General features: G+C 38.0%; 1 protein-coding gene across 1 annotated transcript in view; it reads left to right on the forward strand.

The window, feature by feature from the left end:
* The window catches only part of CHST7 (carbohydrate sulfotransferase 7), a 29,845-nt gene extending 12,945 nt beyond the window's left edge, over positions 1-16,900 (forward strand). Inside the window, exon 2 of the mRNA XM_036907466.2 lies at positions 16,267-16,900. The gene's annotated coding sequence lies outside the window, so the exon portion shown is untranslated. The remainder of the gene's footprint in view (positions 1-16,266) is intronic.
* The last annotated feature ends 856 nt before the right edge of the window (positions 16,901-17,756 follow it).

Here is a 17,756-nt window from a genome sequence, read left to right on the forward strand (position 1 = left end):
GGCAGTCCCAGTGCCCCCACCCCATCTTCACCACTCCATTGACTGATAGCCCCTATAGGGGTTGAAGGGCTGCCTGAATGGCAGGTCCAAGCTCTAGTCACAGCCCCGTGCCCTCTGTACCCCTGCCAACCACACTTGGTAGATGACAAACATCTGCAGGTGGGCAGTCAAATATACATTATAAAATGCTGACTCAGTTCCTCTATTTGAGCTGGGAACAACTTTACTCACAAAAGCAATTACGAATGTCATTTAAAATTATGCTCCGGAGCAGCTCAATGAAAGGAAAAAACAAAAGTCAACTAGGCAAACTCAGCTGTTTCCAAGTATTATTAATACTGGTTTGGAGTGCATTCATTTTGTTCTCAAGGGAGCTCAAACACTTGGGAAATTTTTAGCTGCGGGTGGGTATGATAAAATTGGAAATGTTATTATATTTTAGTCTACTGGGGAAAATAATGGCCATTTCATTGTTACACTGGCAGACTCTGGGGTTTCACTGAAGACTCGCATGGATTGAGGTTCTACTCTGACTTCTGGAGCAAAGTGGGTCGTCTTCTCCCACTGTGTACAGGGAGGGGTGGGAGAACAGCTCAGCTTGACGTGATCCAGGCAAGTGCTTGTCCCTAGTTCCTGCCCTTACTCCCCAGGCAAAAAGTCTGTGGGTTTTTTGGATTTTTTTTTTTTACTCAGTCCCTATTTGTTTCAGGTACTAAGTACAACTGAAAGTATTATTGACTAGGGCAAGTACACTGCCACCCTGTGCCACTGCTGCTTAATTTTTCAGATTGAAAGTCTGGAAATGATTTATAATGTTTGTGCTGCTTCAAGTACATTTCTAGGCTATTTGTGGGGTGCGGTTATTTTAGCAAACTAAATGTTTTCTATTACATTTTGCTGTGGAGTCGGAGTGAGAGAATGCTTGCACTTTGACATTTCTGTTATTTCAAGTCTTACTGTAACATTATCCCTAAGCAGCTCCCTTAAAAAAAAAACCTTAATGGCTCTATTGTCACAAACATTGTCATTCAATTCTGTTTTCCTTGGCACTGCATTTCATTGATTTGAGGTGAAAACAGGAAGGTTAAGAAAGCTTCACCCAGGTTAACAAATAAGCATTGATGGTAACAGCATCCACAAAGGGTGGTTCTAGGGTAGGATGTTGGGAGAAGACTCCACGTTGCCATTGGAAAGGAGGCTAATGGCTGGCCACAGCCCTTTTGGGCTGGAAAGGGTCCAGGAGGAAGGCTGTTACAATAGGCTGGAAAGTCATTCACCTGTGATAACAGGACTGCTGAATACCCGGAAATCTCAGTGCCCTCACCCCAAGTGCCAAACCCTGCCAACAACTTTGAGCATCTGTGATGTAGCTTTGGATGGTAAACCCAAGGCGCCTCAGCTGGCACAAGTGTGTGGGTAGGGACAGGCATGTACTTCCCGAGGTGAAACCCAGAAAAAATTGAAGGAAAGAAGGAAGGGGTGGTAAACATCTACCAGTGCAGTTCAAGGAGGGAAGTGAGGGGTCCATGCAAGTTCCCAGATCCATTCGGGGGCCCAGGGTTGGTACATGACTTGAAAAGGGCCAGGAACACCACTGACAGCAGCAGAGTTGCAAGTTCATTTGGTTGAACCTTCTGTTCTCAAACTTTTAAGCCAGCAGGAAGTTGATGCTTCCGCCTCCCCCATCCCAGCTTCCAAGGTTGAAACAAATACAATTAAAATGCTAAGACCGTGTCTTCCTGAGTTATTCCGCAGTAGCCTGGGGAGCCTCAGCCAGGCTAACAACATGCAATCACCATGCAGGCTGGCAGCCAGAAGGATGTTTCCCTTTGATGGCAATGAGGCTATCAGGTCGAGTTGCATGTAAGGGCCAAGCTGGTCATTTAAATACTCTGTAGCAAAGGAGATAAGGTCACCCTCCTCTTTGAAATATGAATTTGAATCTTTAAGTAAACAATCTATTTTTTAAAAGTGCAAGTGAATTTTGTGAATTATTTGAGTATTAAGGAATGACTTCACACTTAATGCCCCATATTAAAAAACTTATCCATGAGTAGGGGAGGAGCCAAGATGGCGGCGTGAGTAGGGCAGCGGAAATCTCCTCCCAAAACCATATATATTTTTGAAAATACAACAAATACAACTATACTTAAAAGAGAGACCGGAAGATACAGTACAACAGCCAGGCTACATCTACCAAGAACCCAGTGCCTCATTAAGGGGGTAAGATACAAGCCACGACCCGGCTGAACCCGAGTGCGCCCCCAACCCCAGCTCACCAGAGGGAGGAGAGGAGTTCAAGTGGGGAGGGAGTGGGAGCCCAGGACTGCTAAATACTCAGCCCTAGTCATCCGCACTGGGAGAGCAGACACACAGTGCGTGGTGTGCTGGATACTAGGGAAACGGAATAGTAAAACCTGTGAACAGGTTCCCACAGTTGGTGCCCTGTGACAAAAGAAAAGTGAGTGGTTTTGGAAAGTATTAAAGGGACAGGAGCCTCACAGCTGGACGGAAGCATCACAGCATACTCAGCCCAGCAGCTGGAAAGCCCGGGGAACTCCAGGCGCCCTAACCCTTGGGCAGCAGTGCAGCTCTGAGGCCCCTCACGGCAATAAACAGCCTCCTGCCAGTTCCCGCTCTGGTGCGGCCCTGCCATAGCGGAGCACCAGCCAGAGAACGGCTGAGCCCAGAGCAGCCATGCAGAATCTCTCCCTGCAGAAGCCTGGGACAGACCCAGAGACCCCATCAGCATGCAGCTGCCCAGCACAAGCCACTAGGGGTCGCTGTTCTTGCAGGATAGGAAGGTGACAAGCAAACAGGAAGGGACTTTGTTCTCCCAGCTAACACACATGCCAACTGTCCACGACTACCTCTATCACCAGGAAAAGGCAGAAGAATTTGATTCAGACCAGAATCACATAGAAATCCCTTGAGAGGGAAACTGGGGAGATAGATTTAACCAATCTTCCTGAAAAAGATTTCAAAATAAAGGTCATAACCATGCGGATGGATGGAGCTGCAGAGAAAAATGCAAGAGCTAACAGATAAAGTTGGGAGGAAGAATACAGAAATAAAACAATCTCTGCAAGGACTTAAAAGCAGAATGGATGAGGTGCAAGAGACTGTTAATGGAATAGAAATCAGAGAACAGGAATGCAGAGAACCTGACATAGAGACAAAAGGATCTCCAGGAATGAAAGAATATTAAGAGAACTGTGTGACCAATCCAAACAAGAACAATATCCGCATTACAGGGGTACCAGAAGAAGAAGAGAGAGGAAAAGGGATAGAAAGTGCATTTGAAGAAATAATTCCTGAAAACTTCCCCACACTGGGGGAGGAAATAGTCGCTCAGACCACAGAAGCACACAGACCTCCCAACAGAAGGGACCCAAGGAGGAAAACACCAAGACACATAATAATTAAAATGGCAAAGATCAAGGACAAGGACAGAGCATTAAAGGCAACTAAAGAGAGAAAAAAGGTCACCTACATACGAAAACCCATCAGGCTATCATTAGATTTCTCAACAGAAACCTTACAGGCCAGAAGAGAATGGCATGATATATTTAATGCAATGAAACAGAAGGGCCTTGAACCAAGAATACTGTATCCAGCACGATTATCATTTAGATATTAAGGAGGGATTAAAGAGTTCCCAGACAAGCAAAAGTTGAGGGAATTTTCCTGCCACAAACCACATCTACAGGGTATTTTAAAGGAACTGCTCTAGATGGAAGCACTCTGAAGGCTAAATAGATGTCAAAAGAGAAAATAAAATCACAGAAAAGAAAACAGACCAAACAAATACTAACTAAAGACAAAAAATGAAATCAAATACCCACAAAAGCAGTCAAAGGAAACACAAAAGAGCACACAATAAAACACCTAACATATAAAGAATGGAGGACGAGGAATAAGAAGGGAGAGAAATAAAGAATCATCAGAATGTGTTTACAATAGCTCAATAAGCAAGTTAAATTAGACAGTAAGATAGTAAAGAGGCTAACCTTGAACCTTTGGTAACCAAGAATCTAAAGCCTGCAATGGCAATAACTACATATCTTTAAATAATCACCCTAAATGTAAATGGACTGAATGTACCAATCAAAAGACACAGAGTAATAGAATGGATAAAAAAGGAAGACTCATCTATATTCTGCTTACAAGAGACTCACCTCAAACACAAAGACATGCACAGACTAAAAGTCAACAGATGGAAAAATATATTTCATGCAAACAACAAGGAGAAAAAACCAGGTGTTGCAGTACTAGTGTCACACAAAATAGACTTCCAAACAAAGAAAGTAACAAGAGATAAATAAGGACATTACATAATGATAAAGGGCTCAGTCCAACAAGAGGATATAACCATTATAAATATATATGCACCCAATACAGGAGCACCAAAATATGTGAAACTAATATTAACAGAATTAAAGGAGGAAATAGAGTGCAATGCATTCATTTTGGGAGACTTCAATACACCACTCACTCCAAAGGACAAATCCACCCGACAGAAAATAAGTAAGGACACAGAGGCACTGAACAACACACGAGAACAGATGGACCTAATAGACATCTATAGAACTCTACACCCAAAAGCAGCAGGATACACATTCCTCTCAAGTGCACATGGAACATTTTCCAGAATAGACCACATACTAGGCCACAAAAAGAGCCTCAGTAAATTCCAAAAGATTGAAATTCTACCAACCAACTTTTCAGACCACAAAGGTATAAAACTAGAAGCAAATTGTACAAAGAAAGCAAAAAGGCTCACAAACACATGGAGGCTTAACAGCATGCTCCTAAATAATCAATGGATCAATGGCCAAATTAAAATAGAGATCAAGCAATATATGGAAACAAATGACAACAACAACACGAAGTCCCAACTTCTGTGGGATGCAGCAAAAGGAAAGTGTATAGCAATCCAGGCATATTTAAAGAAGGAAAAAAAATCCCAAATGAATAGTCTAAAGTCAGAAGTATCTAAATTGGAAAAAGAAGAACAAATGAGGCCTAAGGTCAGCAGAAGGAGGGATATAATAAAGATCAAAGAAGAAATAAATAAAATTGAGAAGAATAAAACAATAGAAAAAAATCAATGAAACCAAGAGCTGGTTCTTTGAGAAAATAAACAAAGTAGATAAGCCTCTAGCCAGACTTATTAAGAGAAAAAGAGAATCAACACACATCAACAGAATCAGAAATGAGAAAGGAAAAATCACGACGGACCCCACAGAAACACAAATAATTATTAGAGAATACTATGAAAACCTATATGCTAACAACCTGGAAAATGTAGAAGAAATGGAGAACTTCCTAGAAAAATACAACCTTCCAAGACTGGCCAAGGAAGAAAAAGAAAATCTAAACAGACCAATTACGAGCAACGAAATTGAAGTGGTAATCAAAAAACTACCCAAGAGCAAAACGCCCTGGCCAGATGGATTTACCACGGAATTTTTTCAGACATACAGAGAAGACATAATACCCATTCTCCTTAAAGTCTTCCAAAAAATACAAGAGGAGGGTATACTCCCAAACTCATTCTATGAAGCCAACATCACCCTAATACCAAAACCAGGCAAAGACTCCACCAAAAAAGAAAATTACAGACCAATATCCCTGATGAACATAGATGCAAAAATACTCAACAAAATATTAGCAAACTGAATTCAAAAATACATCAAGAGGATCATACACCATGAACAAGTGGGATTCATCTCAGGGATGCAAGGATGGTACAACATTCGAAAATCCATCAACATCATTCACCACATCAACAGAAAGAAGGACAAAAACCACATGATCATCTCCATAGATGCTGAAAAAGCATTTGACAAAATTCAACATCCATTCATGATAAAAACTCTCAATAAAATGGATATAGAGGGCAAGTACCTCAACATAATACAGGCCATATATGATAAACCCACAGCCAACATCATACTGAACAGCGAGAAGCTGAAAGCTTTTCCTCTAGGATTGGGAACAAAACAGGGATGCCCACTATCCCCACTGTTATTCAACACAGTACTGGAGGTCCTACCCATGGCAATCAGACAAAACAGAGAAATACAAGGAATCCAGATTGGTAAAGAAAAAGTCAAACTGTCACTATTTGCAGATGACATGATATTGTACATAAAAAACCCTAAAGACTCCACTCCAAAACTACTAGAACTAATATCTGAATTCAGCAAAGTTGCAGGATACAAAATTAATACACAGAAATCTGTGGCTTTCCTATACACTAACAATGAACTAATAGAAAGAGAAATCAGGAAAACAATTCCATTCACAATTGCACCAAAAAGAATAAAATACCTAGGAATAAACCTAAACAAGGAAGTGAAAGACCTATACCCTGAAAACTACAAGACACTCTTAAGAGAAATTAAAGAGGACACTAACAAGTGGAAACTCATCACATGCTCTTAGCTAGGAAGAATTAATATTGTCAAAATGGCCATCCTGCCTAAAGCAATGTACAGATTCAATGCAATCCCTATCAAATTACCAACAGCATTCTTCAATGAACTGGAACAAATAGTTCAAAAATTCATATGGAACCACCAAAGACCCCAAATTGCCAAAGCAACACTGAGGAGTTAGAATAAAGTGGAGGGGATTTCACTCCCCAACTGCAAACTCTACTACAAAGCCACAGTAATCAAGACAGTTTGGTACTGGCACAAGAACAGACCCACAGACCAGTGGAACAGAATATAGACTCCAGACATTAACCCAAACATATATGGTCAATTAATATACGATAAAGGAGCCATAGACATACAATGGGGAAATAGCCTCTTTAACAGTTGGTGTTGCCAATACTGGACAGCTACATATAAGAGAATGAAACTGGATCACTGTCTAACCCCATACATGAAAGTAAATTCGAAGTGGATCAAAGACCTGAATGTAAGTCACGAAACCATAAAACTCTTAGAAAAAAACATAGGCAAAAATCTCTTGGACATAAACATGAGCAACTGCTTCATGAACATATCTCCCCAGGCAAGGGAAACAAAAACAAAAATGAACAAGTGAGACTATATCAAGCTGAAAAGCTTCTGTACAGCAAAGGACACCATCAATAGAACAAAATGGTATCCTACAGTATGGGAGAATGTATTCATAAATGACAGATCCGATAAAGGGTTGACATCCAAAATATATCAAGAGCTCACACACCTCAATGAACAAAAAGCAAATAATCCAATTAAAAAATGGTCAGAGGAGCTGAACAGACAGTTCTCCAAAGAAGAAATTCAGATGGCCAACAGACACATGAAAAGATGCTCCACATCGCTTGTCATCAGAGAAATGCAAATTAAAACCACAATGAGATATAACTTCACACCAGTAAGGATCGCCACCATCCAAAATGCAAACAACAACAAATGTTGGCGAGATTGTGGAGAAAGGGGAACCCTCCTCCACTGCTGGTGGGAATGTAAATTAGTTCAACCACTGTGGAAAGCAATATGGAGGTTCCTCAAATAGCTCAAAATAGAAATACCATTTGACCCAGGAATTCCACATCTAGGAATCTACCCTAAGAATGTAGCAGCCCAGTTTGGAAAAGACATATGCACCCCTATGTTTATCGCAGCACTATTTACAATAGCCAAGACATGGAAGCAACCTAAGCGTACATCAGTAGATGACTGGATAAAGAAGATGTGGTACATATACACAATGGAATATTATTCAGCCATAAGAAGAAAATAAATCCTACCTTTTGCAACAACATGGATGGAGCTAGAGGGTATTATGCTCAGTGAAATAAGCCAGGTGGAGAAAGACAAGTACCAAATGATTTCACTCATATGTGGAGTATTAGAACAAAGGAAAAGTGAAGGAACAAAACAGCAGCAGAATCACAGAACCCAAAAATGGACTAATAGTTACTAAAGGGAAACGGACTGGGAGGATGGGTGGGAAGGGAGGGATAGGGGGAGGGGAAAGAAAGGGGGCATTATGATTAGCATGTATAATGTTGGGGGGCACATGGAGGGTGGTGCAACACAGAGAAGACAAGTAGTGACTCTACAGCATCTTACTACACTTATGGACAGTGACTGTAATGGGGTTTGTTGGGGGGGACTTGGTGAATCGGGGAGCCTAGTAAACATAATGTTCCTCATGTAATTGTAGATTGATACCCCCAAAAAAAACTTATCCATGCTTCACAAAAACAAGGATTTGCAGAAATCTCTATAATTCTGGAAATTACTTGCACTAGGTTTTTAAAATCAATTTTCTATTATCATGTAGGTAGATCTTTAAATAGTTTTGTCTTTGGAACCACCAGAAGAGTCTTACACTCGTTTCAGTGGTGCTGGCAGCAGCAAACATTTTCATTCTCCCCAGACCCTGGGTAAACAAATAGTTTTAACCAAGCAGTTTATCAGCTTAAAACTTAATTATTATGGAAACAACCTAAATGTCCATTGATAAATGAATGGATAAAGAGGTGGTGCATTTGTACAATGGAATATTACTCAGCCATAAAAGGAACGGACTCTTACATTTGCGACAACATGGATAGACATAGAGCGTATTATGCTAAGTGAAATGAGATGGAGAGAGACAAATACTGTGTGATCTCACTTATATGTGGAATCTAAAAAAAACAAAAACAAATGAACAACAAACAAAACTGAAATAGGCTCATAAACACAGATAACCAGACTGGTGGTTGCAAATATGGGAAGGGAGAGGAGGGAAGGTGAAATAGGTGAAGGGGGAAAAAATTAGTGAAAATGTTTGATATCTTGATCTGGGTGATGGTTACATGAGTGTATACACATGTCAAAATTCATCAAGCTGTATACTAGGATTTGTGCATTTTAGTGTATGTTCCTCAATATAAAAAACTTTTTTAAGTAAATAGAATTTTATTCTTCATTGTCAAACACGAGGGCAAAGCTAGCTATTTGGTCACTGGAGATGGCGGAGAAACTGAGTGTTTGGTTATTGAATATGCATTTGAAGTTGAATAGTTCATATCTCCAAATGAATAGGGTTCTATAGTATTAAAAGAGTGGAGTCTGTAGTGAACTAAATTCCTAATCCTATCTCTAGGATATGGGGGCTTAAGTTTTGGGGAACATCACACTAAGACTTCATGGACATGTTTATGTTTTAAACACAACCAGGAATAATGAAAAATGGAAATTAATGACAGTTTTTTAGGGTCTACTTGGGGGCTGTAGGCTCCATGGAGGTATAAATCAGAACTGGAAGGTATGTGAACATCCCTATCCTGGTTCAGTGATATTCAGGAACCAGAGACCAAAATCAGAGGATGGGAGCCCATTTTTAATGCAAAGAAAAAGTCTTGTGAGGTCGCTGCCTGTCCACTGCGGGCTACCCCACCTAGATTAGCTGGACTTCCAAACAGTTCTTCACGTACCCTGGAGGCAATATAATAGATCCTGTCCTTCCTTTCCTCCCTCCTGTTCTGCCAGCGATTCGATTTTAAAAAATTCAAACTCAAATGAAAAGCAGCTTTTCAGGTGGATTTAAAAATTTTTAAAGATTTTTAATAAAAGGATTTAAAGAGTGATTATGGGTCCAGGGGTTGTGCTGGCAGTATCTTCATAAACATTTGTTGGAACATGGGATGTGACCAGCAACATCTAGCACGTGTTTAGTCATTGACAGAAAATCTCCCTGAGTTACTGCCAAGTTGTTTCCAGGTCTCTAAGACAACCCAAATGGAGAGCTGATCACATTGCACAAAGAAACAGTAACAGAGGAAATCTTTTCATTTTGAAATAATTATAGATTCATAGGAAGTTGCAAAAACAGTACAGGGAGGTCCAGTGAACCCTCCACCCAACTTTTCCCAAAGGTAGTGTCTCTTTTGTAGACCAGTATCAACACCAGGAAATTGACACTGGTACAATCTACAGACCTTATTCAGTTTTCAACAGTTTTTACATACACTCATTTTGTGTGTATGCATAGATCTGTATAATTTTATCCCATATGGATATGTGTAAACACCACTACCATCAAGATATGGAACTGTTCCAACAGCACCAAGAAGCTCTCTTGTGCTACCCCTTTATAGTCACATACCCCATCCCATCCAACCCCTTTCCTGGCAAATACTCATCTGTTCTCCATCTCTATAACTGTGTTATTTCAAGATTGTTATATAAACGGATTCATATGTTATGTAACCTTTTGAGATTGTCTATTTTCATTCAGCATAATTCTCTGGAGATTGATCAGGTTGTTGCAAATATCAATAGTTCATTCCTTTTCATTGCAGAGTGGTTTTCCATGATATGGATCTACTGCAATTTGTTTAACCATTAACCCATTGAAGGACATTTGGATTGTTGCCAGTTTTTGACTATTACATATAAAGCTACTCTGACTATTTCTGTGCAGATTTTTGTGTACACATTAAATTTCATTTCTCTGGGATGAATGCCCAGAAGTGCAACTGCTGGATCATGTGGTAAGTGTGTTTAGTTTTATAAGAAACTACAAATTCTTTTTCAGAGTGGCTATACCATTTTTACATTCCCACCAGCAATGTGTGAAAGATACCTGTGCAGCCTCACCAGCATTTGGTTTTGTTATTGTTTTGTATTTTAGCTGTTCTAATAGGTATGTAGTGGTATGTCATTGTAGTTTTCATTTGCATTTTCCTAATGGCTAGTAATGTTGAATATCTTTTCATGTGCTTATTTGCCATCCACATCACTTCTTTGGTGAAATGTAGGTTCATGTGTTTTGCCCATTTCCTAATTAGATTGTTTTTTACTATTGAATTTTGAGTTTTTTATATATTCTAGATAAATACATGGTTGCGAACATTTTCTTGCAGTCTGTATCTTGTCTTTTCATCCTCTTAACAAGATCTTTTGCAAAGCAAAAGTTTAAAAATTTTGATGAAGTCCAATTTACAAATGTTTTCTTTGGTAGATTTTACATTTGGTGTCATGTCTAAGCACTCTTTGTCTAGCCCTTGTCTTGAAGATTTTCTTCTATGCTTTCTTGTAAAAGTTTTATATAATTTTTATTTTGCCTTTCCTTATAAATTTTAGGACAAGCTTATCTATATCTACATTTAATACTATGATTCATTTTGAGTTGATTTTCTTAAAAAGCGTGAGGCTTAGGTCAAGGTTTATTTTTTGCCTTTGACTGTCTAAATGCTCTATCCTTTCTCCAATAAATTGCTTTTGCACTTTTTGTCAAAAATAAGTTAGCCACACACATATGTAGGGTCTATTTCTGGGCTTTGTTGCTCCATTGATCTATGAGTGTCCCTCTACCAGTATCACACTGTTTTGATTAATGTAGTTATATGTATCTTAACATTGAGTAGAATAATTATTTCTACTTTATTCTTTTCCAAATAGTTTTAGCTCTTTTAGTTTGTTTGGCTTGCCATGTAAATTTTAGAATAAGCTTGTCTGTATCTACAAGAAGCATTGATGGGATTTAATAGGAATTTTTTTCAACCTGTAGATTAATTTGGGGGAAATCGACATCTTTTCTATCATGTATTGAGCCATCCAATACATGAACATAGTTATGTCTTGCTATTGATTTAGGTCTTGTTTGATTTCTTTTATTGTTTTGTAGTTTTTAGCATACAAGTCCTTGTTTTATTAGATTTATACTTACTTATTTTGAGTGATTGTAAATAGTATAGTTTTAAAATTTAGTTTCAAGATGTTCATTTCTAGTATATATAAATAAAATTTGATTTTTTAATTTTGATCTTGTATACTGCAAACTTCCTGAATTCACTTTTCAGGAAATTTAATGCCTGTGGGGTCTTTAGTGAGATCCCCTATTTCATTGCTGATATTAATAATGCATCTTCTCTTTTTTATTGTTAGTCTTGTTATAGGTTTATCACATTTTTAATCTTTTCAGCTTTTTGTTTAATTGATTTTCTCTGTTTTTCTGTTTTCAGTTTTACTGATTTGTACTCTTATTTACTTCTGCTTGATTTGTGTTTACTTTTATCAACTAGTTTCTTCTAAGTAGGTGCTTAGATTATTGAGACCTTTTCCTCTTTTCTAATGTAAGCATCTAATAGTGTAAGTTTCCCTATCAGGACTGCTTTGGCTGTTTCTCACAAATTTGATGTTACATTTTCATTTTCTTTTAATATATTATATATAATAGTTGTTATTGTTTAATTTCCCATGGGTTATTTAGAAGTGTGTTAATTTCCAAGAATATGGACAATTTCCTGCTATCTTTCTGTTATAGATTCCTAGTTTGATTCCATAATGCAGTCTATACTATTGTTTCAATTATTTTAAATTTGGTCAAGTTTGTTTCATGAACTGAGATATGGTCTATGTTGCGAATGTTCTGTGTAAGCTTAAAAATAATGTGTTTCTATTGTTATTAGGTGAAGTGTTCAATAAGTGTCGTTAGTTCAGTCTTCTTGTTTGGATGCTAGTACTGTCTAGTTCATCTAGATCATTTTTTTATTTTCTATCTAGTAATTCTATCAATTGTTGAGAGGCTTTAAGTTTCCAGTTGTAGATGTGGACATGTCTATTTCTCCTTTCTGTTCTTTCACTTTTTGCTTCAAGAAATTTAAAGTTCTGTTGTTTGCTGCAGACATATACATTTAGGATTGCTGTTTTAATGGCCTTTTATCATTATATACTGTCCTTCATTGTCCTCGGTACTTTTCTTTGCTCCAAAGTCTATTGTATCTGATGTTAATATAACCACTCTTCCTTTCTTTTTTTCTGATTTTTTTTTTATTGAGGTACAATTCACACACCACAGAGTTAACCCTCTAAAGTGTTCAATTCCATGGCTTCTAGTACATTAATAAAGTTGTGCATCGATCACCACTAATTCCTGTTTGTTTTTTTTGTTACTAAACCAATGGAAAAATAAAAGCCTAATTTTCATCCAATAAATATCATTTGACCGTATGCAGTTTTGTTGCAGAATGTGAAGTCCATGATTTTAAAATGATAGCAGTTTATCAACCAAAGAATTAGTTCTGAAACAGTCTAAGTAATTGTAGCAATTTCAACCTGTCTATAGAAATTCTGAAATTGTAGAAATTTCTGAAACTGTCATTTTTAAAGGACTTTCTCTTTACTTGGCCTGAATGATCTGCCACTTTTAGCATCTCTGTAACATAAGGGTCTTAAGTGATCTGCAGCTCTTCAAGCACACAGCCATACCCATTTTCTACTGAGATCTATAAGCTGATTGATGATTTCTTAGTATCTAGCAGTGGCTCGCTAGACATGGCAAGTGTCGAAGGCTTGTACCACCAATTCCTCTTCTGATTAATGTTTACATGGTGAATCCTTTTCATCCTTTCCATGTTCACCTACCTATATCATATTTGAAATGAATTTCTTGTAGACAGCATATGTTGGGTCATGTTTTTAAAACCATTCTGCCAGTCTCTTTTTACATATTTAGATCATTTACATTTAATATAATTACTGATATTATAGGGCTTAAGTTTGCTATTTTTAAAACTTGACTTCTGTTTGTTGTTTGTTTTTGGTTCCCATTTTCTTTTCATGCCTTCTTGTGGGCTACTTGAACATTTTCTAGAATTTCATTTTTACTTATCTGCCATATTTTTAAGTATCTTTGTATGCTTATTTTAGTGGTTTTTTTAGATTATGCATATGTAACTAATCACAACCTACAGGTCTCAACATTTTACTACTTTAAGTGAAATGTAGAAATTTTATGTCTGCTTAGGTTCCTTTATTCTGCCCACTTTATAATTCTCTTAAAGTATTTTCTATGTATATATATATATACTGAGAACCACATCGTACAATGTTATCATTTTTGCCTCAACTATCACACATAATTTTTAAAACTCAAGAAAATAGTCTATTAAATTTACTCCTATTTTATTGTTTCTGTTGTTCTTTCTTCATTCATAATGTTCCAAGTTTCCCTCTTCTATCATTTCTTTTCTAGTAGAAGAACTTCCTTTTGCAGTTCTTTTACAGCTGTTCTTTTGGCAGCATATTTATTTATTTTCCTTCATCTGAGAATGTCCTTATTTCACCCTCATTCTTAAAGGAAATTATAATGGAATATAGAAGTCTGAGTTGACAGTTATTTTCTTTCAACACTTGAAAAATGTTGTGCTTCTCCCTTCTGGCCTCCATGATTTCAGGTATTAAAACCACTAACATTCAAATAATTGTTTCCATAAGTAATGCATCATTTCTCTCCAGTTGCTTTCCAGATGTTTTGTCTTTACTTTCCTGAAGTTGGACTACACTGTATCTTGGTTTAGATTTCTTTGATGTTTTGTGTAGGGTTCACCCAGTTTCTTGAATCTCTAGGTTTATGTCTTTTGCCAAGTTTGAGGAATTTTTAGCCACATTTATTCAAGTACTTTTTCAGCCTCAATCTCTCTTACCTCTCTTTCTGGAACTCTGATGAACAATGAATAGTAGATCACTTATTGTAGTACCACAAGTTCCTGAGGCTCTGTTCAACTTTTTTCAGTCTATTTTCTGTTGTTCAGATTGGGTAATTTCTATTTTTCTAGTTTCAGATTCACTAATTCTTTACTCTGTCATCTCTATTCTGCTGTTGAGCCCATCCAGGGAGCTTTTTAAATTTTGGTTATGTTTTACAGTTCTGAAATTTCCATTTGGTTCTTTTTTTATATTGTTTCTTTGCCAAGAATTTCTGTTGTTTGTTTTCAAGTGTGTTTCCAATTGCTAATTGAAACATTTTTATGACAGTGACTTGAAATTCTTTTCAGATGATTTCAGTATGTCATTTCAGTGTTGGCATCTGTCAGTTGTCTTTTCACATTCAGGCTGAAATTTCCCTGTTTCATGTTGTAACTAGCGATTTTTTAATTGTATTCTGACCATTTGGAATACATTTGAATATGTTAATCTCTGCATTTCATTTAAATCTTCTATTTTAGCAGGCCTTCACTGATACTGCCCAGGTGGAGGAAGGGGTGCGCCACCTGGTTACTGATAGGAGTGGTGGTAGTCCTGGTTTCCCATGAGGCTTCTGCTGATAGTGGGGGGACTTTTTCTGTGGTGGTTGGTTTCTGTCTTTCTAGGCTGACCCTTGCCCTGTCCTTTGGCTAGAGATAACAGGCTTTTCATGGGATTTTTAGGTGTGTGACCACTGGCATTTCTAGCTTGTCAGCTTCTTCAGTGCCCATTCCAGGTTATAGAGGAGGCAAAAAGAAAACCCAGGGAACTCACAGCTATGTTGTTCCTCATTTCCCAGAGTCTCTAGTCTGTCTTCTTTTCCCTACCCTTCAGAATCTTATCTTTGTTTTAGATATCGTGTTTGGGGATTTGAGTTATACTTTGTGAAAGGAGTAAGGAGAAATGCGCTTACTCTACCTTATCTGGAACTAGAGTCAGCCCATCTGGAAACTGGTTTTTATTAAACTAAATTACACTGAATTTTGATATAGTGGCTGTTTCTTTATGTAACCTGTCCTAACAGAATACTAAAGGCTCATAGAGAAGCCTTCAGGGCATTTATGAAATTAGCTTCTTAATGCTTCTTGTGCTTCATTGCATGTGCTTAATCATCTTGTAAGCATTTATTTCCCAAACTCTGCATCAGTAGTTTATTAAGCTGATGGACAGTTTCAGCACATTAGAAAATAATGGCAAATTTGGCACACATCCAGGATCAGAGGAAGGACCACAAGAAAGCAAGAAACTGGTGGCAAAACTAGTACGAACATACCCAGAGTGCCCCCCTCACTTCTCCCATACAGTGACACAAGCAATGTGTTTTAATGAAAGAAGAAAAAAGCTCAGATGCCACAAAGGTAGGAAGCTGGACACATTTTATACACAGCCTCAGTTTTACAGAACAGCTAGTGCCTAGAGGTACAGCTTCAATCCCAGCTCTTCCCCCCACTGTACCCAGCAGGTATCAGAAAGTTGTTTTCCTCAACAGGTGCCCTACATGGCAGCAGCTGCAGAAAGCACAGTCATACTGACAGAGGTGCCCCATCTTTATCCTGTCTTTATCCTCACCAAATGCCTCCCTCTTGGGTCACATTTTCTCCTGGCTTGTCTTCATAAAGTAGAAATGACAGATACTGATTCATTGTGGATTTCCAGCTTTGAGTACTGCACCTTAGATAAGGAAGATCATAGGTTTCAAATTTAAGAGGCCTTACATCATCAGGGTTCTTCTACAGGCTTTTTGTCCGTGTATTTCTGTGTTCTAAAGCTCAAACATCCTTTGTTCCTTCTTTTTCAGGTCAGTCACCATGAACCAGGGCACTCAGCATGTTGCCCCAGCTCTGGAGAAGCCACATTGTGGAGGCAATCTGTCACATTGTCAGAGACTGGGATTTGACTGGGTACCAACTGCTGTGCAATTCTGCAGAGCAGGAAAATCAGGAGCTGTTAAATAATGATTGACACATTGGTCGAAATGAAGTTTCCAGTAAAGAATTGACAGTGCAATGTGAATAATTATGGCCATAACTTACTTAGGAAGAGCGTTGGTTCCCAGCCTGAACTTGCCTCTGCTGGAGCCATTTCAATAAGGCATTCTCAGAACAAAGAAGAGATGTGATTTGGTACCATTTCCCATCAGCAGGTGTCTGGACAAAACATCAATGTGAATAAGGGCCAAGTGCAGCCCTGTGTATCTTGATTAAATTACTTAGCAGTAAATAAAAGATTTGAGGGTATTGTTTTAGACCTGACTTATCCAGTTTTTCTTCCAATAGCTCCCCCTGCCCCAACCCTGATTTTTTAAAAGTACATTTCTCTCCCTGGGGTGGGAGAACCCTAATGAACTAAAATAAGTTTTTGCTTTTAAATTGTTCTATCTGGTGTTTTTGTAATTAATTATTAAAAGACTCTGGAGTCATTGGTAATGACAAGATTTGTTTTGTTTTGTTAGAAAGACTTTATGAAGTAGTTTGATTGCATGGTTTAGGGAAAATCTAGCCTACATACAAAGGAATATGAAGACTATGAAGGAAACTATATTGAGTTCAAGAATCTCGGCAACTATCCAACACACAAAGCCTTTTAATGACTCTTGCAGGCTAGGAGAAGTCACAGGCAGAGACCAGGTTTGAAGTGTTTCTTTTAACCCTGAGGCACATTTAAAAACTCTCAAAAGTCTGTTGCCATGATTTTTAGAAGAGTTTAAAACTAAATTTTTTCAAGCATCTAAATCAAGAGTCTGTGAAAGCTTTCTCTGTAGAAAGCCAGATACCAGATAGTTCAGGCTTTATAAGCAAATTGCTGCTTGTTTATGTTGCAACTACTCTGCAGGACATCCAAACAGTAACAATGTGCAAGTGAATGAGTAGATTGTATGCCAACAAAACTTTACTTACAAAAATAGGCATGGAGGCCAGACTTGGTACAGAGGCCACGTGTAGTCTGTCAATCCCTAGTCTAAATAAACTGGAGAGGAATAGTTCCCAACCAGAAAAGAACCTCTCAGTGAGGGAAAGAAACAGACTAAGAACAGGATCCTACTGTGTTCTTCTATTAACAGACGATACTTATAAAATAGAGGACAAGATTAGCTCAGCCAGTTAATCTTTTATTCTAAGTTTTGTTTAAAAAAAAAGCTTTGAGAAAAATGTGTTAAATATCAGCAAAGTGCAGGAAAACGTGGTTAGCCTTACAATATCAATCTAAACATATACACAAAGGCAAACATTAAGTAAAATGGTAGGGAAAGGTAGCACTTTGGGGTCCTAACTGCAGTTTTCCTTATTG

This window comes from Manis pentadactyla, chromosome X, assembly GCF_030020395.1.
Source record: "Manis pentadactyla isolate mManPen7 chromosome X, mManPen7.hap1, whole genome shotgun sequence".
Classification (NCBI taxonomy): Eukaryota; Metazoa; Chordata; class Mammalia; order Pholidota; family Manidae; genus Manis; species Manis pentadactyla.